The 22,497-nt window shown below is 44.5% G+C and overlaps 5 non-coding genes across 5 annotated transcripts; all 5 read right to left on the bottom strand.

Moving 5' to 3' along the window:
• Positions 1-209: 209 nt before the first annotated feature.
• Positions 210-281, bottom strand: trnac-gca (transfer RNA cysteine (anticodon GCA)). The gene has a single exon. It is a non-coding gene; the product is annotated as a tRNA-Cys (tRNA).
• A 2,280-nt stretch (positions 282-2,561) lies between these two features.
• Positions 2,562-2,633, bottom strand: trnac-gca (transfer RNA cysteine (anticodon GCA)). Its single transcript has one exon. It is a non-coding gene; the product is annotated as a tRNA-Cys (tRNA).
• Positions 2,634-4,916: 2,283 nt separating this feature from the next.
• On the bottom strand, positions 4,917-4,988 carry trnac-gca (transfer RNA cysteine (anticodon GCA)). Its single transcript has one exon. It is a non-coding gene; the product is annotated as a tRNA-Cys (tRNA).
• Positions 4,989-18,452: 13,464 nt separating this feature from the next.
• On the bottom strand, positions 18,453-18,534 carry trnas-gcu (transfer RNA serine (anticodon GCU)). The gene has a single exon. It is a non-coding gene; the product is annotated as a tRNA-Ser (tRNA).
• A 3,426-nt stretch (positions 18,535-21,960) lies between these two features.
• Positions 21,961-22,034, bottom strand: trnat-ugu (transfer RNA threonine (anticodon UGU)). The gene has a single exon. It is a non-coding gene; the product is annotated as a tRNA-Thr (tRNA).
• Positions 22,035-22,497: the final 463 nt, after the last annotated feature.

Below are 22,497 nucleotides of genomic sequence, written 5' to 3'. Positions count from 1 at the left end.
TCGATAAACACACGGGGGCGAAAGGAATGGAAGAGTGTGCGGATGGGGGCAAATGAAATAGAGAGGGAGGTGTTTTGTGTGAAACATAAAGGCTGGCACAGACCCGTTGGGTCAAAAGGCCTGGACCTGTGCGGCAAACTCAATATGAACAACGACAGCGACAGATGACTGATTTTCTGAGTCCCCAAAAGAAGCACTTAGAATGTGCAAGGGGGCGCCTGGATTCGAACCAGAGACCTCTTGATCTGCAGTCAAATGCTCTACCACTGAGCTACACCCCCACATCTGTTGACCATTCTTGCACGCACAATGTAATGGAGCTCAGTAGCTGGCAGTCACCAATGTTGACATGACCAACATGAAAAGAAGCTTCATCAGTTATTCTGGGAGACAAATAAATACAGCAATCAGAAATGAATCATGAACGGAGTGAGTCACACTATTGTGTACAGATGCGATGCACAACCCGACATGGAAAGCCTTGTTACTAAACTTCAGTGAGCACATCCTTACCACAGAACGCGGAACTGGAAGCACCAGACAAACGACACCTGAATTTCAACCAGATGTTTCTCCAGCAGCTGTCAAGTGCTCTCGAACTGTGCTCTGCCCCTAGCTCTGCAGATCGTTACAGTCAACACAAGAAACAACAGGTTCAATGTGCAGTTTCACAAGATCATGCTCTCAGTGCCATATATGTAAGTGTACAGAATATCGAATCAATGTAATAAATAAAAATCCAGCAGGCATTTGGCAAGAGCGGACAGGCGGAGATAGTGTGTGAAGTGACTGTAATATTTGTTAAGTCAATAGATTCATTTACAGGTTACGGAACTGAAGTGGGACTTAACGAAAGAGAAAGTGTGTAAATTGCATCCTGGCCATGAAATAAGAAGCTGTGAGTGTCGAAAGTGTGACGTCGCCAGGAAATAAAAGTGGAAAATGCTGAAAGCCTCCATTTGACCCGCGGATGCTCGCAGAGTGCTGTCAATAGGCGTGTGGCCGTCTTTCTCAATTATTATTTTAAACCTTATCACTAGTGCCTCGATATTCGCCGACACTTACTTCTATCTCCTCCGTTTCATTCCCCATTACTAGATCCAGCAGTGATTCCTCTCTTGTCTGCCTGTCTCTCATTTGTAATTTTATCGCTCCTGCCTGCTCTCCATACCTCCCTCTCGCTCTCACTCATTCAGTCACTCGCACACTCACGAACACGCTAATTCACTCACTCTATCCATCCCTCATTTCCTCCTTCCCTCACTCCCTCCCTCACTCACTCACACATCACTCCCTACCTCAATCCCTCCACCGTAAAGATTGAGAGAGACATAAGTCAGACAAAGACCAAATTAATAGTTTGGAATCAAACTATTTTTGAGGGGATGAGATTGGAACCTGGGAAGGTGAACTTGGAAAAAATCTTGACAAAGATATAGAACAGGTTTTGGGAAATATTTGAAACGGTGATCAATAGAGTTCAAGAGAAATACATTCCTCTCAGAAAAAAACAACAAATAGTCAATAATGAAACATTGTGGATGAATAAAGAGAAAAGGGTAAAATTGAAATTGAACAAATGCATATTCTAACTAAATGGACAATAAATGAAATGACGATAAAGGGGAAAATGAAGACGTTGGGAAGGATGCCATCAAGCAATCAGGAAAGATGAAAGGAAATACAAAATTAAATTATCAAGAAATAGTCAATTATTGCACTGAAATGTCAATAACTTCAGGATAGGGATAGGGCCAACAAGGGATACACAAGATATCCTCAGAGGTAATAACAGTGAAATGGCTGGAATATTGAATAGTTACTTTGTCTCAGTATTTATCAGGGAGACTCTACATGCTTTACATAACTTCTCCGCTTTTCAATTCTATCCCCCTGGAAATCAACCCCAGTGCTTGGCTTGTTTTTTTTTTGTCGTCACTACTTTTAGTGATTTGTGTACCTGTAGTCCTAGATCCTTGGTTAAACCACACTTGAAGCACTGTGAACACTTCTGGTCTCCCTAATATCAAAAGGATATCGAGGAATTGGCGAAGGTGAAATAATGATGATGCCAGAACTGAAAGATAATACCTGTCAGGATAGATTTAACAGGCTGATGGCTGACATGATGGAGGTCTTTGGATAATGAAAGGGTTTGATTGGGTCGACGTAGAGAAAATGATTCCACTCGTAGGGGACTCTAAAACTATCGGTTATCAATATAAGATAGTCACTGATAAATCCAATGGAGAATTCATGGGAAACTTCTTTACCAAAGAGTTGCAAGAATGTGGAATTCGCTACCTTAAGGAGTAGTTGAGGCAAATAACATCGATACATGAAATGGCAAACTAGATAAACACACGGGGGCGAAAGGAATGGAAGAGTGTGCGGATGGGGGCAAATGAAGTAGGGAGGGAGGTGTCTTGTGTGAAGCATAAAGGCTGGCACAGACCCGTTGGGTCAAAAGGCCTGGACCTGTGCGGCAAACTGAATATGAACAACGACAGCGACAGATTACTGATTTTCTGAGTCCCCAAAAGAAGCACTTAGAATGTGCAAGGGGGCGCCTGGATTCGAACCAGGAACCTCTTGATCTGCAGTCAAATGCTCTACCACTGAGCTACACCCCCACATCTGTTGACTATTCTTGCACGCACAATGTAATGGAGCTCAGTAGCTGGCAGTCACCAATGTTGATGTTACCAACATGAAAAGAAGCTTCATCAGTTATTCTGGGAGACAAATAAATACAGCAATCAGAAATGAATCATGAACGGAATGAGTCACACTATTGTGTACAAATGCGATGCACAACCCGACATGGAAAGCCTTGTCACTAAACTTCAGTGAGCACATCCTTACCACAGAACACGGAACTGGAAGCACCAGACAAACGACACCTGAATTTCAACCAGATGTTTCTCCAGCAGCTGTCAAGTGCTCTCGAACTGTGCTCTGCCCCTAGCTCTGTAGATCGTTACAGTCAACACAAGAAACAACAGGTTCAATGTGCAGTTTCACAAGATCATGCTCTCAGTGCCATATATGTAAGTGTACAGAATATCGAATCAATGTAATAAATAAACATCCAGCAGGCATTTGGCAAGAGTGGACAGGAGGAGATAGTGTGTGAAGTGACTGTAATATTTGTTAAGTCAATAGATTCATTTACAGGTTACGGAACTGAAGTGGGACTTAACGAAAGGGAAAGTGTGTAAATTGCATCCTGGCCATGAAATAAGAAGCTGTGAGTGTCGAAATTGTGACGTCGCCAGGAAATAAAAGTGGAAAATGCTGAAAGCCTCTATTTGGCCCGCGGATGCTCGCAGAGTGCTGGCAATAGGCGTGTGGCCGTCTTTCTCAATTATTATTTTAAACCTTATCACTAGTGCCTCGATATTCGCCGACACTTACTATTCCTATCTCCTCCGTTTCATTCCCCATTACTAGATCCAGCAGTGATTCCTCTCTTGTCTGCCTGTCTCTCATTTGTAATTTTATCGCTCCTGCCTGCTCTCCCTGCCTCCCTCTCGCTCTCACTCATTCAGTCACTCGCACACTCACGAACACGCTAATTCACTCACTCTATCCATCCCTCATTTCCTCCTTCCCTCACTCCCTCCCTCACTCACTCACACATCACTCCCTACCTCAATCCCTCCACCGTAAAGATTGAGAGAGACATCAGTAAGACAAAGACCAAATTAATAGATTGGAAACAAACTATTTTTGAGGGGATGAGATTGGAACCTGGGAAGGTGAACTTGGAAAAAATCTTGACAAAGATATAGAACAGGTTTTGGGAAATATTTGAAACGGTGATCAATCGAGTTCAAGAGAAACACATTCCTCTAAGAAAAAAACAACAAATAGTCAACAATGAAACATTGTGGATGAATAAAGAGAAAAGGGTAAAATTGAAATTGAACAAATGCATATTCTAACGAAATGGACAATAAATGAAATGATGATAAAGGGGAAAATGAAGACGTTAGGAATGATGCCAACAAGCAATCAGGAAAGAAGAAAGGAAATACAAAATTAAATTATCAAGAAATAGTCAATTATTGCACTGAAATGTCAATAACATCAGGATACGGATAGGGCCAACAAGGGATACACAAGATATACTCAGAGGTAATAACAGTGAAATGGCTGGAATATTGAATAGTTACTTTGTCTCAGTATTTATCAGGGAGACTATACATGCTTAACGTAACTTCTCCGCTTTTCAATTCTATCCCCCTGGAAATGAACCCCAGTGCTTGGCTTGTTTTTTTTATGTCGTCACTACTTTTAGTGATTTGTGTACCTGTAGTCCTAGATCCTTGGTTAAACCACACTTGGAGCACTGTGAACACTTCTGGTCTCCCTAATATCAAAAGGATATCGAGGAATTGGCGAAGGTGAAAATAATGATGATGCCAGAACTGAAAGATAATACCTGTCAGGATAGATTTAACAGGCTGATGGCTGACATGATGGAGGTCTTTGGATAATGAAAGGGTTTGATTGGGTCGACGTAGAGAAAATGATTCCACTCGTAGGGACTCTAAAACTATCGGTTATCAATATAAGATAGTCACTGATAAATCCAATGGAGAATTCATGGGAAACTTCTTTACCAAAGAGTTGCAAGAATGTGGAATTCGCTACCTTAAGGAGTAGTTGAGGCAAATAACATCGATACATGAAATGGCAAACTAGATAAACACACGGGGGCGAAAGGAATGGAAGAGTGTGCGGATGGGGGCAAATGAAGTAGGGAGGGAGGTGTCTTGTGTGAAGCATAAAGGCTGGCACAGACCCGTTGGGTCAAAAGGCCTGGATCTGTGCGGCAAACTCAATATGAACAACGACAGCGACAGATTGCTGATTTTCTGAATCCCCAAAAGAAGCACTTAGAATGTGCAAGGGGGCGCCTGGATTCGAACCAGAGACCTCTTGATCTGCAGTCAAATGCTCTACCACTGAGCTACACCCCCACATCTGTTGACCAGTCTTGCACGCACAATGTAATGGAGCTCAGTAGCTGGCAGTCACCAATGTTGATATGACCAACATGAAAAGAAGCTTCATCAGTTATTCTGGGAGACAAATAAATACAGCAATCAGAAATGAATCATGAACGGAATGAGTCACACTATTGTGTACAGATGCGATGCACAACCCGACATGGAAAGCCTTGTTACTAAACTTCAGTGAGCACATCCTTACCACAGAACACGGAACTGGAAGCACCAGACAAACGACACCTGAATTTCAACCAGATGTTTCTCCAGCAGCTGTCAAGTGCTCTCTAACTGTGCTCTGCCCCAATTCTGTAGATCGTTACAGTCAACACAAGAAACAACAGGTTCAATGTGCAGTTTCACAAGATCATGCTCTCAGTGCCATATATGTAAGTGTACAGAATATCGAATCAATGTAATAAATAAACATCCAGCAGGCATTTGGCAAGAGTGGACAGGAGGAGATAGTGTGTGAAGTGACTGTAATATTTGTTAAGTCAATAGATTCATTTACAGGTTACGGAACTGAAGTTGGACTTGACGAAAGGGAAAGTGTGTAAATTGCATCCTGGCCATGAAATAAGAAGCGGTGAGTGTCGAAATTGTGACGTCGCCAGGAAATAAAAGTGGAAAATGCTGAAAGCCTCTATTTGACCCTCGGATGCTCGCAGAGAGTGCTGGCAATAGGCGTGTGACCGTCTTTCTCAATTATTATTTTAAACCTTATCACTAGTGCCTCGATATTCGCCTACACTTACTTCTCCGATCTCCTCCGTTTCATTCCCCATTACTAGATCCAGCAGTGATTCCTCTCTTGTCTGCCTGTCTCTCATTTGTAATTTTATCGCTCCTGCCTGCTCTCCCTGCCTGCTCTCCCTGCCTCCCTCTCGCTCTCACTCATTCAGTCACTCGCACACTCACGAACACGCTAAATCACTCACTCTATCCATCCCTCATTTCCTCCTTCCCTCACTCCCTCCCTCACTCACTCGCACATCACTCCCTCGGTGTGAGGACAACACAGTGTGCTGAGAGTTCGGTACGTGTGGGAGTTTGGTGAAGTGGGGGAAGGAGGTGCTGCTTTGCCTTGCTTTTCCTGCAGAGCAGTGGTGGACCTGAGAGCGGTGAGCGGCAGGAGAGAGCGAGACCAGAGCGGGGATAAAAACAGCGCGGAGATAGCGAGAGTTCAGTCGGTGAGCGGCGGGAGAGAGCGAGACCAGAGCGGGGATATAAACAGCGCGGAGAGAGCGAGAGTCCAGTCGGTGAGCGGCGGGAGAGAGCGAGACCAGAGCGGGGATATAAACAGCGCGGAGAGAGTGAGACCAGAGTGGGGATATAAACAGTGCGGAGAGAGCGAGACCAGAGCGGGGATATAAACAGCGCGGAGAGAGTGAGACCAGAGCGGGGATATTAACAGTGCGGAGAGAGTGAGACCAGAGCGGGGATATTAACAGTGCGGAGAGAGCGAGACCAGAGCGGGGATATTAACAGCGCGGAGAGAGCGAGACCAGAGCGGAGATATAAACAGCGCGGAGAGAGTGAGACCAGAGCGGGGATATTAACAGTGCGGAGAGAGTGAGACCAGAGCGGGGATATAAACAGCGCGGAGAGATCGAGACCAGAGCGGAGATATACACAGCGCGGAGAGAGTGAGACCAGAGCGGAGATATACACAGCGCGGAGAGAGTGAGAGTTCAGTCGGTGAGCGGCGGGAGAGAGCGAGACCAGAGCGGGGATATAAACAGCGCGGAGAGAGCGAGACCAGAGCGGAGATATAAACAGCGCGGAGAGATCGAGACCAGAGCGGGGATATAAACAGCGCGGAGAGAGTGAGACCAGAGCGGGGATATGAACAGCGCGGAGAGAGCGAGACCAGAGCGGGGATATAAACAGCGCGGAGAGAGCGAGACCAGAGCGGGGATACAAACAGTGCGGAGAGAGTGAGACCAGAGCGGGGATATAAACAGCGCGGAGAGAATGAGACCAGAGCGGGGATATAAACAGCGCGGAGAGAGCGAGACCAGAGCGGGGATATAAACAGTGCGGAGAGAGCGAGACCAGAGCGGGGATACAAACAGTGCGGAGAGAGTGAGACCAGAGCGGGGATATAAACAGCGCGGAGAGAGTGAGACCAGAGCGGGGATATAAACAGCGGGGAGAGAGCGAGACCAGAGCGGGGATATAAACAGTGCGGAGAGAGCGAGACCAGAGCGGGGATACAAACAGTGCGGAGAGAGTGAGACCAGAGCGGGGATATAAACAGCGCGGAGAGAGTGAGACCAGAGCGGGGATAGAAACAGTGCGGAGAGAGTGAGACCAGAGCGGAGATATAAACAGTGCGGAGAGAGTGAGACCAGAGCTTACTCTGAGAGCGAGACTCTGAGACCAGCGGCAGAGTTCGGGGTGACGTCACCAGTCAGAAAGTGACGCGGCACAGGGGAGGCAGCTGATTGGTGAGTTGGTTCAGGTGAGTCTTTCTACCATTTTACTGTAAGTAAAGTAATAAGAAAGGGAAGATCTGCAGGTTTTATAGCAGATAGTGTTTTTTTTTTAGTGAACCTAGGTCCCTAGTATAGTTAACATTTTCTAATTTCAACGTAATTTAAAAGGGGTAACTCAGCTAAGGCAAATCATGGCAGCAGACCTCGCACCCGTGATATGCTCCTCCTGCAAGATGTGGGAAGTCATGGACACTACCAGTGTCCCTGCCGACCATGTGTGCGGGAAGTGTGTCCACCTGCAGCTACTGACCGATCGTATCTCGGAGCTGGAGCTGCGGGTGGACTCACTGTGGAGCATTCGCGATGCAGAGAAACTCGTGGATAGCACGTTTAGCGAGTTGGTCACACCGCAGGTAAAGGGTATACAGGCAGGAAGTGAATGAGTGACCACCAGGAAGAGTAAGAGGTGCAGGCAGGTAGTGCAGGGGTCCCCTGTGGCCATCCCCCTCTCAAACAGATATGCCACTTTGGATGCTGTTGTGGGGGATGACTTATCAGGGGAAGGCAGCAGCAGCCAACTTCCTGGCACCACGGGTAGCTCTGCTGCACAACCGCTTGCTTCCTGCTACTCAGCCAATTTTGGATTCAACTTGCCAATGTCCTTTGGATCCAATGGGCTTTTACATTTTTGACAAATCTGCCCTGTCGGACTTTGTCAAAAGCCTCGTTAAAATCCATGTTGACTACATCAATCGCGCTACCCTCATCGATCCTCCTTGATACCTCCTCAAATAATTCAATTCAAACGACCATCCCTCAACAAATCCACGCTGACTGTCCTTGATTAATCCGTGCCTTTCTAAATGACGATTCATACTTCAGCTCGAGTTCAGGCCGACTGGCCTGTATTTACTCGATCGATCCCTGTCTCCCTTTTTCAACAATGGTACAACGTTAGCAATCCTCAAATCCTCCTGCACGACACCTTTTGCCAGGGTGGATTGGGAAATGATGGTCAGAGCCTCCGCTATTTCATTCCTTGCTTCTGTTAACATCCTGGGATATATTTCATCTGGGTCTGCAGATTCAGGTCGAGCGATTTGAGGACTTCTTTTTCCTCTTTGCAAACGTTTGTCCCGCAGGTCAAGATCACAAGTCTTGGTCCAAATTAGGATGTCTTCCGGCTTTGAACCTCAAATCGTGAATTATACCCCGATCCCAACGAGCCGAGAAACAAGAACGTGTCCTGAAATTAACGTGTTACAGACACATTCTCTGAGAGGTCTGTCTGTGGAATGAAAGGGCGTTTTTGAACAGTCATTCTGTTATCCGTTTCCTCCTGAAACCTGAACAAATCCGAACACCACATTGTTATTTTGTCGCTTTAGTCCATAAATTAGGTAAAATAACGAGCTGCACAAGGCACTGCTCGAGTTGAACCCAGGATCTCCTGTTTGCTAGACAGATGCTTTAACCAACTAAGCCATAGCACCAATTGATGACATGGTGCCCCACCTCCTCACTAATATCTATCAGCGACACTTCAATGTTGGGGGTTCAGGCCGTTTTGTCTCTGTCCATTTCGCTTGTCCGTTCACCTGTGCATCCCGACACTGACTGCATTGCTCGCTGAGTTTATCTTTGTGTATCCTTCAGTGCGTTGATACATGGATGATTATGTGTGATTGTATTTGTGACATTAAATAAATCAGGGCTTCAGACAATTCTCGCTCTGACATTGGAGAACTATTGAGCCGAACTTTACAGCGGAGTGTTGTTTATTGTGGTGCTGAAACTAAAAAAATCGTAAGAGGAGCAAAAAGGGAAAAGGAGAAAAACTTATGATTTAAAATGAGGACAACTCTCAAGATTTTTACGAGTATATTAAGAGAAAGAAGGGAGGCTGAGAGTAATGTGGGCTGCTTAAAGACAGATGGAGGTGATATTGTAATTGAAAATCAGGAAATGGCAGAGTTGCTAAATTTTTACTTTGCATCGGTCGTCACAGAAATGGATGAGGCTAACATACCAGAGACACGAGGAAAACTGTTAATAAATCAAGGGGATTCAGTACAAGTAAAATAATGGCAATGGAGAAAATGAGGAGGCGGAAGATAGACAAATCTCCAGGACCTGATGGTTTCCACCCCAGGGGATGAAATGGGACAGGTGAGGAAATTGTACATGCTTTAGTCATGATCGATCAAAACTCTCTTGATTTAGGAATTGTTATTTAACGAAGCGCATCTTGATTGGAGGCTTGTGTTTGAGAAAGATCTCGAAGTGATAATTGAGAACAATTTTACAACACCAAGTTATAGTCCAACAAATGTATTTTAAATTTGGAATTTAAAATAAATTTGTTGGACTATAACTTGGTGTTGTAAAATTGTTTACAATTGTCAACCCCAGTCCATCACCGGCATCTCCACATCATAATAATTGAGAGACCGAAAATAAAGCTGTTTGGCAGGAGCGCTGATGCTGTCGGTTGTTCGCTGCTCTCGTGTTGCACAATTGTTAAGCGTGCGTTACTTATTTATAGCAGTGTGGGCTCCTGAAATGACCAGGTTGTGAGTTCGAGCGTCTTCTAAAACAATCAAATATTTTACTCCGAACATTTTGATCGGAGTTCAAGGTAGAAATGGTATCTTCCATAACGCAACTTGTTAACAACCAGTCGTTTTCACAATACGCTCTTGTGGGACAAACGTATGGAGGTCAACAATCGACTTCTTAGTTTTCCCATGTGGGAATTTGGGTTGCTCTGGCCTACCGTCTTTCAATAGCAAGTGCCAGTTTACTTGTTCATCGGGGGAGAGGGGGCTTTTAGCGGCAGCTCATATGGCAAAGGGGCCGGTACAAGATCTTTAAATCGAAAGAACCAAACACACAATTCATCTTTTCTTTGAACAGATATTCATCGGTTGGAAGTTTCGTGTTGGGAAAATTTGGAAGAGAAATATGCTGCCTGGTTTCACTGTGTCACGGGTGAAATTATTCAGCTTACAGATGTTAATACGCTGAAAGGTCGAGAGGCCTTTTCCAACTCCCGTGTGGGACAAGTTCAGCTTTTGAGCCGCAGGGTAAAGTGCTATTTTAATTGCTGCTAACGAATGACACGACATTTGGCACAAACAAGAAGAATTGTAAACTCACGAGTTCACTGTTGATGTTTCTTATATCTTGTTCAACAGAAACAAGGATTCTCCTCAACACGTTGCTGAGAATTTTATCAAACGGACCTCACCCTCGTTCGACGACTGCAGGGATAATTCAGAGATCTCCCATGAATATTTACGATGGGAGCTTATGTAGTATCGAGCCTGGGTAGCTCAGTCGGTAGAGTATCAGACTTTTAAAGTGGGCAGTGAGCTGAAGGTCCAGCGTTTAACTCCCTGTCCAGGCTCCAAATTTCGGAACAGCTGGCAAGCTGTGACTTTGTAGGGGGACCTGAGATGTGTTGTCAAAGTTTCGGTAGTATCTTGTTTCCCAGGGATGGGCAGTAATGCGCTGTCTGAGGCGGTTCCCGATCAGGAATTCAACTTTACTGTATTAGTTCACTGTATTAATTTCGCAAAACTCATTCAACTCTGTAAAAAAGACGAATACTTGTTCAAATCGCCATTGATCAACCAGTAACTTTCTGTTTCCGGCTGAAAGAAATGCTGACTTTTTTTATGCGTTAATTCACCAGGCCGAATTTAGGGAGTTCAGAGGAGAAGTGAAAAAGGAAATGAGAGGCAAAGAGAAATATGACTATAGACTGACGGCCAACATAAAAGGGAATCCAAAAGACTTCGACAGGCATGCAAACAGTAAACGGGTAGTCAGAGGAGGGGTGAGGCCGATTCGGCACGAAAAAGGAGGTCTCCTCATGGAGGCAGAGGGGATGGCCTGGGTACCAAATGAGTACTTTGCATCTATCTTTACCAAGAAGCTGCTGCCAGAGTCTAAGCAAAGGAAGTTATCGTTGAGATGCTGGATGGTCTAAAAATTGATAAGGAAGAGGCACTTGAACGGCTGGCTGTACTTAAAGTAGATTAGCCACCCGGTCCGGATGGGATGCATGCTCGGTTGCTGAGGGAAGTAAGGGTGGAATTTGCGGAGGTGCTGACCATAATCTACCAACATCCTTAGATATGTGGGTGGTGCCAGAGGACTGGAAAATTGCAAAGGTTACACCCTTGTCCAAAAAAGGGTGTACGGTTAAACCCAGCAATTATAGGCCAGTCAGTTTAACCTCAGTGGTGGGGAAACGTTTAGAAACGATAACCCGGGAAAGAATTAACAGCCACTTGGACGAGGGTGGATTGATTAGGGAAAGGCAGCACGGATTTGATAAAGGCAAATCGTGGTGAACTGACCTGTTAGAGTTTTTTGATGAGGTAACAGAGAGGATAGATGAGGGCAATTTAGTTGATGTGGTGTATAAGGACTTTCAAAAGGTGTTTGCGAAAGTGCCGCATGGTGGGCTTCTCATCAAGATTGCGGCCCATGGAATAAACGGGGCAGAAACAACATGAATGCAGAATTGACGAACAGAAGGAAACAGATTACTGGTGAACTGTTGTTTTTCGAACTGGCGAGAGGTGTACAGTGGCGTTCCCCAGGGATCAGTGCTGGGACCACTGCTTTTCTTGATATATATTAATGACTTGGACTTGAGTGCACAGAGCACAATTTCAAAATTTGCAGATGAAACAAAACTTGGAAGGGTAGTAAACAGTGATAAGGATAGTGATAGACTTCAAAGGATATAGACAGGCTGGTGGCATGGGCGGAGACGGGGCAGATGAAATATAACGCAAAAAAATGCGAAGTGATACATTTCGGTCGGAAAAACGAGGAGAGGCAAAATAAACTCCAGGGCACAAATGTAAAAGCGGTAGAGGAACAAAGAGGTGTTTATGTGTACAAATCGTTGAATGTGGCAGGGCAGGTTGAGAAAGCGGTTAAAAAGCATACGGCATCTTGTGCTTTAGAAATAGATGTATAGAGTACAAAAGTATAAAAGTATAGAAGTCAGGATGAAACTTTATAACACACTGGTTCGAACACAACTGAAATTTTGTGTGGGGTTCTGGACACCGCACTTCAGGAAAGATGTGAAGGCCTTCGAGGGGGTGCAGAAAAAAATACTATCATAATTCCAGGGATAAGGGACTTTACTTACGTGGATAGACCGGAGAATCTGAGGTTGTTCTCCTTGGAACAGAGACGGTTTTGTCGAGATTTGATAGAGGTCTTCAAAATCATGAAGGATCTCGGCATGGAAGATGGAGAGAAACTGTTCCCATTGGCGGAAGGGTCAAGAACCAGAGGACATAGATTTAAAGTGATTGGCAAAATAACCAAAGGTGACATGAAGAAAAACTTTTTTACACAGCGACAGGTTCGAATTTCGAATGCACTGCCCGAGGGTGTGATGGAGGCAGATTCAATCATGGCCTTCAAAGGGGAGCTGGATAAGTACTTGAAAGGAAACAAAATGCAGGGCTTCGGGGAAAGGCAGGGGAGTGGTTCTAGCTGGATTGCTCTTGCAGAGATCTCGCACGGACTCGATGGCGCGAATGGCCTCTTTCCGCGCTGTAAGCTTTCTATGATTCAATTCTATGTGTAGGTTGCAATGCAAAGGGAACAGAGCGTGCCATAAATCGACACGACTCTGAGTATCCTCACAAGCAATGTATTTTAAGAGCAACTAATTCTGAAACGTCTTACTTGATATCTCAAGTCGTGTACTCGAAAGCAATTTGGTAAAGGGAGACTAATATTGGTGAATGGAAATAGTTGGTGTACAACTTGATGTTGCTGTGCACCCGAATAGAAAACGAGATTGAATGGATCGAAGTGGTCTGAAAGGATGGGCGATCGGCTGTGAGACGCAACCAACTTTTACACTGGCTGCACAGCTAAAGTAACGGCGGCTCGTTGGTCTAGGGGTATGATTCTCGCTTCGAGAGTTTCATTGAGTGATCATGCGAGAGGTCACGGGTTCAAGTCCCGGCCGAGGCCGGATGTGTTTCGCCTTTCAGTGAAAAGTCACCAATTGTCTTCTCACATCTTTTCAGTTTTGCTGTTGGTGGAACTGAATTATGTCCGGAGGCTGTTTGAGCTCCAGTGGACTGAATGCCGAAGTTTCGTCGACGCAATACACATGAAGCAAATAAAATGTCTCAAGATGATGAGGAGATTGAAACTGAATTTGGATTTTTCCCAATTCAGGCGGATATTCGATGACGGGATAGAAAGCCACATATCCAAGTTTGCCGATGACACCAAGATGGGCAGCATTGTAAGCAGTGCAGATGAAAGCATAAAATTACAGAGAGGCATTAATATAATAAATGAATGTGCAAAATTGTGGCAAATCGATATGAATTTCGTCAAGTGTGAGGTCATCCACTTTGGACCTAAAAGGATAAATCAGAGTACTTTCGAAATGGTGAAAAGCTCGAAACAGTGGAGGTACAAAAAGACTTTGGGGTCCATGAACATACATCATTAAAAGGTCATGGACAGGTACAAAAAATAATCAAAAAGGTTATTGGAATGTTTGCCTTTATATGAAGAGGAGTAGATTCAAGGGGATAGTCATTATGATACAGTGAGACAAAGCTCTGGTGAGACCACACCTGGAGTATTGCCTTCAGTTCTGGGAAACGCACCTTAGGAAGGATATATTGGCTATGAAGGGAGTGCAGCGTCGATTTACTAGAATGTTGCCTGGACTCCACAGTTTAAATTACGCGGAGAGATTACATAAACTCGGGTTTGCATCGAATTCAGGAGATCAAGTGCTGATTTGATCGAACATTTCAAAATATTAAGGGGAACTGATGGGGTAAATAGAAAAAAAAGATTTCCGCCCGTTCGCGTGTCTCGGAGTCGGGGACGCAGCCTAAATATTAGGGTCAGGACTTTCAGGAGTGAAGTTGGGAAACACCTCTGCAAGCAAAGGGAGGTAGAAGTTTAGAACTCTCTTCCACAAACGGCAGTTGATGCGAGCTCAATTGTTAATTTTAAAACTGAAATTGATAGATTTTTGTTAACCAAAGGCATTAAGGGACATGGGGCAAAGGCGATAATAAGCAGTTAGGTTACATATCAACCAGGATCTCACTGAATTGCGCATAAGGCTCGAGGGGCGAAATAGTATACTTATATTCTTCAGTTCCTCATTCTTACAGAATGATCCTGCATTGTATCGGGAATCGAATCAAGGTCTCCAGCGTAACAAGTAAGAATTCGACCCCAAGCACCATCAATGCGCGCGTTTGTAACAGCAGCATGTGTCCATTTGGAATCCGATCTGAACGAACATGCCGTTTACAGCTGCGGTGGCCGAGTGTTTAAAGCGTTGGACTCAAAATTCAATTGAGGTTTTCCTGTCCAGGTTTGAATTCTGCTCGCAGAGCTACTGTTTAAAGATCCCTTCAGTGCTGAAATAGATTAATAGGAATTATTTGACCGCATTTATCTCTCTCCCAGAATGAGAGATTCTCCAGCGAGGCCGGTGCTTTTAAGTTGTGTCCAATCTTCTCTTGCAAGATTTCAAGACCCAAGAAGGAATCTCTCCCAATCTGTAACATAAATTCTGCTAGTTTGCAAAACCTGACATTTATACTATTTATTTTCTTTGCCTGCATCTCTCTATCTCTCCATGTCTCCGTCTCTTGTCTCTCTGTATTGTCCACAATGGACTTCACAGGCTTCCTTGAACGGCGATGGCTGATCTAACCTGCAAAAATAGCAGAGAAGGGTAAAGAAAAAAAAGACTGAGGAAGTAGGAAAAGGAAAGGTGCAACCCAGCTGATAATTTCGTCGCTAATGTTTCCACATTCGTGGCTCTTCGTTCTCATGGTGAATGAAAGCAGAAATTTGAGTAAAGTGTACTTCTGGTGGAGTGTAAACTATGACGATGCCGAGACAGACAACAATGTCGTTTCAGAGTAATTAATTCTGTAAAGTGTTACTTGATAATACAAGTCGTACATTCAAAACAAATTTGATAAAGAGAGACTAATATTGCTGATCTGAAATAATTAGTTTCGAACCTGATATTGCTCTACATCGTATATCCTACAAGAAAGCGAGTTTGGATGGCCATGGTGTTCTGAAAGGATGGCGGATCGGCTGCGTGGCAGCGAAATTTTACAGTGGCTGCACGGCTCTGTTCCCAGTTGGACTTTGGATCTGATTATTGCTCAGGGAGTTTCACTGGTTCAAATCCCGGTATGAGCCCCCTTGCGTCCCCATTTTTCGTCAAAAACCACCAATTGGCTTCTCACATCTTTGAAGTAAGTGCAGAAGGCAGGTTTGACTTATCTCCAGCCGAGCATGTTTGAACACCAGAGGAGAGAATGCAGAGGGATTGTCCACGAAAGACACGTAGACGAAATGAAGATAATCTTTCAAGAAGTTGTACAGATTGAAGCCGGAACATGAATTTATCCCAATTCAGGCGATCTCATGGGTACAGATACAAAAGGTAAAGGAAGCTGCATTGGCCTGGAACCAAACCCCTGTTTTCCCGTCGGCAGGCGAGGGTTCGACCCTGAACCACCAATCCACACACGGCTGCAGGCTGCACGTGTAGCGTTGGATACAAGTCTGGAACATGCAGTCTGGCAGAGTTCCTGTGATAAGCCTGCGCAGTCTCCAACCGCGTGCTACCTGTGGGTGACCAAACGAGTGGGTCAAGCATGGTCTTGAAATTCACTGAGATTCGAAATCACTTCACACCGCCACTGTGAAATGGTTAAATAAATAAGAGCTGTTGTTACCAGGCAGTGTTTACTTTTTTCAGAAATAATGTAAGAATCCAGCCCGATGTGCACGTCTAAGATTTCACGATATGCGACGAATTTCCTTTAAGCTGCCACCTAAATTCTGCTCAACCACAGAATTGGAGATTTATACTATTTTTCTTTGCATGTATCTCTCTATCTCTGTCTGCGTTTCTTCACTTTCGTTGTTGATCCCTAATGGACTTATCAGACTTCCTTCAACAGCCAGGTCTGCAAACCCGGGATGGGAAAAGGCTGTCGGTTCTTCGTCCAATTGTTGGATTTCGACGGGTTGAGTTTTGCTATTTTCCGTCTCCGTTTTCGGAAAATATAAACCGAGATGGGATTTCCCCTGCTTGGGTACCGTCACCTGCGGATAATGGGAATGAACCCGATCTATCATCCGGTCCTAATATCTGTATTCTCATTGTTTAACAATAAAATTACGGGGTTACAGTTATTTTCAGGACACATTTTAGAAATTCAGACTTATTCGAAAACTAGAAGCACGTGGGATTAATAAGCTGGGGGATAGGAGGCAGAGAGTAGTGGTGAACGGATGTTTTTCTGACGGGGGAGAAATATGCAGTGGAATCCCCCAGGGGTCGGTATTAGGACTATTGCTTTTCTTGTTATATATAAATGTCTTGGATGTGGGAATAGGGAATACAATTTCGAAGTTTGCGGATGATACAGAACTTGGCAACGTAGTAAATAGTGAGCAGGATAATAGCAGACTTCAGGAGGACATGGACAGACTGGTGAAATGGGCGGTCACGTGACAGATTTAACGCCGATCAGTGTGAAGTGATGCACTTTTGGAAGAAGAACATGGAGAGGCAGTATAATCTAAATGGAACAATTTATGGGGGGTTCCAAGAGCAGAGGAACCTGGGGGTTCATATTCAGAAAACAGGGTAAGTTGATAAGGCGGTTTAGAAAGCATATGGGATACTTTGCTTTGCAAATAGGGGCATTGAGTACAAAAAAAGGAAGTCATACGAATCCTTACAAATCAGTGTTTAGGTCTCATCTGGAGTATATTGTACAGATCTGGGCACCACACTTTAGGATGAAAAGGGATTGAAGAGGATTCAGAGCAGGTTGACCTGGATGATACCAGGGATGAGGGACTTCAGTTATTTGGAGAGATTGGAGAAGCTGGGATTGTTCTCCTGACAGCAGAGATGGTTAACGGGAGACCTAATAGAGATATTCAAAATAATGAGGGGTTTTGAAAGAGCAAGGAGGGAGATACTGTTTCCTCTGGCATGTGGGTTGGTAACCAGAGATCATAGATTTAAAATAATTGGGAAAAGAACGAGAGGGGAATTGAGGAGAATTTTTTTCACACAGAGGGTTGTTAAGATCAGGAACGCACTTCCTGAAAGGGTGGTGGAAGCAGATTCCATGGGATCATTCAAAAGGCAATTGGACATAATTGAAGAGGACTAATTTGCATGATTATTGGGAAGAATCTGGGGTGTGGGTCTAATTGTGACAGGTCTTCGAAAAAGCCGACACTGGCACGACGGCCGAATGGCCTCCTTCTGTGATGTAAGATTCTATGATCCTATGATTACCTTCTGAATCATTACAATTGAAGCTATTCAGTGTTGAGCAACGAAGAAAATTATAACCGTGATATTCTGCTTCTCCATTCCCTTATGAATATCGCAGATTATACTGTCCAGGCGGGGGTGGGTCTGAATGGGGGATAGAGTGCGGAGCTTGGAATGGAAGCCCAGCAGAATGAACTTGGTCTCATCAGTTTTTGTTATTTTTCCGACCAGTTGCCCGAAGCAGGCGGTGAACCTTTTTCTCGAGAGAGGATCGTCATTTCAGTTCAGAAGGAAAAAGGTATCAAGAAAATCGCGTAAAACGCACACAAAATGATCCGGGACTTACAGCACATCCCTTTTAAACAGACACAGACACGAAATGATCTGGACATAAATCATAATTATGGGACGTAAGTTTCTCTTACGTTGACCATAAGATTTACTCATTTTACAATGACACCAATGTACACTCTGATATTTCGCGATCTCACAATCTCACAATCTCAACACCTTCCTGGAAGGAACTGTTGCTGATTTCAGCAAACAATGCAAAACCCTCCGTCTGCCGTTTCGAGAAGGATGGGACTTTCACCAGACCTTCTTCGTGGACTGAATGGGAGAAACAAAACCTAAACGCAATAACGACGAGGATGGGATACGAACCCACGCGTGCAGAGCACAATGGATTAGCAGTCCATCGCCTTAACCTCTCGGCCACCTCGTCGCATGCAGAAATATGCGAAACCCCCTTTATTCAAAATTAAAATTCTGGCTATGTTGCCAATCTGAAATAAAAACTGGAAATGTGTTTATCTTCAGCAGGTCAGGCAGAATCTTTCGACATAGAAACAGAGTTAACGTTTCAGGTCCATGACCATCACATGAGTATTCCAACACACTCAACTTGCGCCTTGTAAATGGTTGAACGGCTTTAGGGAATTAGAAGGTGAGTCACTTGGCGCAGAATATCCAGCCTCTGACCTGCTCTTGTAACCACAGTATGTATGTCGCTGGTCCAGTTAAATTTCTGGTTAATGATGACCACTAGTATGTTGATGGTGGGGATTCGGCGATGTTACTAACGAATCCCCACAGAAGAGATTTACTGTAATGATTCCAGGGATGAGGGGTATAAGTTTCATGAACAGATTGGAGAAGCTGGGGTTGTTCTGCTTGGAACAGAGACGGTTACCAGTAGATTTGATAGAGTTATTCAAAATCATGAAGGATCTGGACAGAGGAGATAGAGAGAAACTGTTCCTATTGGCGGAAGGTTAAAGGACCAGAGAACATAGATTTAAGGTGTTTGGCAAAAGAACCAAAGGTGACATGAGGAAAAACTTTTCTACACAGCGAGTGTTTAGGATCTGGAATACACCGCCCGAGGGGATGGTGGAGGCAGATTCAATCATGGTCTTCAATAAAGAACTGGATAAGTATTTGAAACGAAAGAGAATACAGGGCCACAGGGAAAGGGTGGGGGAGTGGGTCTGTCTGGATTGCACTTTCAGAGAGCCGGCACGGACTCGATGTGCCGAATGGCCTCTTTTCGTGCTGTGACCTTTCTTTGATTCTAATCTATTTGTGGGAGGCGATGCGAAGCGACCGGAGCGTGACGTAAATCGACCTGCACATGTACATTCCCTGATAATAAATCCTTGTGTGATGCAAAGAAGAAATTCACAATTATGGTGCATATCTTTTATATTATACTGACTATAAGAGGTACTCGGTTCACCAGGGCGCCATTGTGCACATTGATTGATACTTCACCTCGATCACACCTGAGAGTCCCAACACCTCCGTCCAAGAAACAGTTGGGTGGCAATCCAGACTTAGCTGAATTGTGCAAACAGGTGTAAATCAGCAATGCGGAAAAGCACTTCCTATCAAACATGGGTTTTTGGTGAGGCGGCGAAAATGGAAGGGTCGACAAATTCTGGCAGCAGTGAGATTCGAACCCACATAATTCAGAGATGGAAACCAGCATCTGAAACAGCGCAGTTATTCACGCACATGGTAAGCCATTCAGATCGGATGACAAAGCTCATACAGCTGAAACGTTTCCTCTGGTTCTTTCTCCACAGGTGCTGCCTGACCTGCTCAGCGTTTTCAGCATTTTCTGTTTTCATTTTTGTGATTTCACAATGGCTGTTTTCCTGAAAACACCCAATTTGACCCAAGGACAAAGCTCCAACTTCACTTTCCTCACGCGCTTAAAGTCTGCCGTTTCCGAACTAAATCTCCTCCACGCCGAGCTTTCAAAGGACTTTTCGCTCACGGCCAATCTCCTGTAATCGACACATTTTCACCATTGCCGCTCTTTTCATTTCTCCTCATTCCTTTTCAATCGGACATTTCCACAGACCTATTAAGATCAAGCGGAACATTGCCGACTTTCCTGCACCGCCCAGATTGCCAAAAATGCACATTTCAGCAGTCTTTCGCAGCTATGTAGCGCCGCCCGTCTCTCCCGCACATCAACTTTTCGGGGAAAAGCGCCAACGACCATGAAAACAAAACCCAGTTCTTCAGTTAACATCCCCCGTGTCACAAGATACCCCATGGAAATTTCACGGAAAAGTATGCGCTGTCCTACCGAATGCCAGCCCTGCTTTCTTGGAGCTTGTCTCTGGAGCAGATCGAAACGTATCGACTGGTTTCAAGGCACAAATGAACATTGATGCGAACGGGACATGTGCCCCCGAGAAACAGCGGTCGATGGAGAGCAAACTTAAAGCCGGAAGAATGTGAAAGTGAATGTTAGATTCGGCAAGGCCGCAGGAAAGTCTCAATGAAATAGACCATGATAGTAGAAGGAAGGAAAAGCTGGAAGAAGCGGCAGGTCTGAATTGTGGATCATCCAGCAGAGACACATGGAGAACAAAAACAGGATAAAGACAAAGGTGCTGGGGCAGAAAGAAAAAGCACGAAATAAGAGGAATGAAAAGAGAGTGAAAGAAAGAATGGGAGAGAGGGAGGTGAAAGAAAGAAAGAGAGAAAGAAAGATAGAAGGGAGAGAGAAAATCAAGCGTGCAATACTCACCCCGCAAACGGGCGCTGCTCCCAATCGGCTCCACTTCGCCCCACAGACCCTCATCCCATTCACACCATCCTTCAATACACTGTCAATGTTGTGCAGTGAAACAGAGAGTTTAAAGGCATAAAGACACACACACCATCCTACAACACACTGCCAATGTTGTGCAGTGAAACAGAGAGTTTAAAGGTCTAAAGACACACACACCATCCTAAAATACATTGTCAATACCTGTGCAGAGAGACAGAGAGTTTAAAGATACAGAGATACTTACATACTATCCTACAGTACACATTAAACATCCGTGCAGTGAGTCAGAGAGTTTGCAGGTAAAGAGACACTCACAGCGTCCCACAATACACTTTAAACAATGTGCAGTGAGACAGAGCGTTTAAAGATATAGAGAAATTCACCTTCTTTTTTCAAAAGTGGTACATCCCAGAAGCAAGAGAGAGCGTGGGTCAGTCTCCCTCTCCTGATAGAGATGAGGCTTGTCAGTCAAGAGTCCTCTCCTCCGTGTATTGGCCGTGGAGGAAGTGCAGAGTAGATTTAATAGAATACCTTCAGCCTGACCGAAGTTAGGCTGACTGGGCTATAATTACTTGATCTATCCTTTTCTCCCTGTTTGTACAACAGCACAACTTTAGCAGTCCTCCAATCCTTCGGCACATCACCTGCAACCAGGGAGGATTGGAAAATGATGACCAGAGCCTCCGTTATTTCCTTCCTTGCTTCTGTTAACAGCCTGGGATATATTTCATCGGGGTCGGGAGATTCAGGTGGAGTGATCTGCGGACTTCATTTTCCTCTTTGCAAAGATTTTCACCGCAGGTCAAGATCACAAGTCTCGGTCCAAATTAGGACTACTTCCGGGTTTGAACCTCAAATCGTGAATTATACCGTGACCTCAACGAGCCCAAAAACGAGAACGTGTCTTTAAGTTAACCCGTTGCTGACACATTCTATGAGAGGTCTGACTGTACAATGAAAGGGCGTTTCAGAAGAGTCAATCTGATATCAGTTTCCTCCTCAAACCTGAACAAATACCAATTCCAAAGTGCCATTTTGTCGCTAAATTCCACAAATTCGGTAAAAATAATTAGCTATGCAAGGCATTGCTGGGAGTTGAACCCAGAATCTCCTGTTTACAAGACAGATGCTTTAACCAACTAAGGCACAGCGCCCATTCATGATAGCTCAGCCCCACCTCCTCTCACTAATATCTATCAGCGATACGTCACTGTCTGTTTGGGGTTCAGACCGTTTCATCTTTGTCTGTTTGGTTTGTCCGTTCACCTGTGCATCCCGATGCTGCCGACATATCTTGTTTTGTTTCTCTTTGTGTCTCCATCAATGCGTTGATATACGGATGAGTATGTGTACTTATGTTTGTTACATTAAATAAATTACCGGTTTAGACAATTCTCGCTCTGAAAGTGAAGAACTATTGAGAAGCACTTTACTTTGTTTATTTTGGTGCTGAAAATAAAAAACCGTAAGAGGTCCAAACAGGGAAAAGGAGATAAACCTGTCAGGGAAAATGAGGACAACAGTCAAGATTTTTACCAGTATATTAAGTGAAATAAGGGAGGCTGAGAGTAATGTGGGCCGCTTAAAGACAGATGGAGGTGATATTGTAATTGAAAA

This window comes from Heptranchias perlo, chromosome 20 (assembly GCF_035084215.1).
Source record: "Heptranchias perlo isolate sHepPer1 chromosome 20, sHepPer1.hap1, whole genome shotgun sequence".
NCBI lineage: Eukaryota > Metazoa > Chordata > Chondrichthyes > Hexanchiformes > Hexanchidae > Heptranchias > Heptranchias perlo.
The sequence above is the reverse complement of the archived record's forward strand: the minus strand, read 5'-3'. Positions and strand labels throughout refer to the sequence as shown.